The sequence below is a fragment of the Propithecus coquereli genome, unplaced genomic scaffold, assembly GCF_000956105.1.
Source record: "Propithecus coquereli isolate 6110/MARCELLA unplaced genomic scaffold, Pcoq_1.0 Scaffold222, whole genome shotgun sequence".
Taxonomy (NCBI): domain Eukaryota; kingdom Metazoa; phylum Chordata; class Mammalia; order Primates; family Indriidae; genus Propithecus; species Propithecus coquereli.
Window position 1 is genome coordinate 4,661,396 of NW_012147412.1, and position 824 is coordinate 4,662,219.

Below are 824 nucleotides of genomic sequence, written 5' to 3' on the forward strand. Positions count from 1 at the left end.
CATTTTTAATTTGCTTTTCTGTGACTTGTCTGTTTATGTACTTTCCCTATTTTCTGTGGTATTTTTATTTTATTTTTTATTCACCTATAAAACATACTGGATATTAATCCTATATCTATCACCTGCATTTAAACTAAATTTTTTCATAATCCATTTTGGTTCATGGATTTGTATAATGTATTTTTTGCCAAACAAAAGTTTTAAAATGTTATACATATATGTATACCTTTATATACATAACAGATACATCACTACTCCACATACCACAGCTCTGACACATCCTACTTGATGTGAGAGAACATCAGCCCTTACTTGCATTGCTACAAAGTCCTCTTTATGAGTTCTCTGCTTCATTCATTGTCTCACATGGTTTATTCTCAACATAGCAGCCAGGAAAATCTTTTTAAAACATAAGTCGGGTTTTGTTTTAATCTCCTGTACTCCATTTCACCCAGAGCGAAACTTGAATTTCACAATGGTTCACAATATCCAACATGATCTTGCCCCTTGTTACATCTCTGTCTTCATCTCCTATGTGACTCTCTCCCTCACTCCTTTCATTCACTACAACAGTCTTTACTGGTTTTCAAACATGCCAGAACTATCACCCTAGGTGTTTTTCACTGGCCGTTACACCAGCTTAAAATATTTTCCCAGATATGTATTTAAAACGTTATCTTCTCTATGAATTAGGATCCATGTCCAATTTATCTTTGTATTTTCAGTATGTAAAATATTTCCTGACATTAGGGTTTTGTCCCCTCTTTGAGTGGCTTCTCCTCTTTTTATTTCTTTTTTTAAAATTTTTTTTTATTTTAGCATAT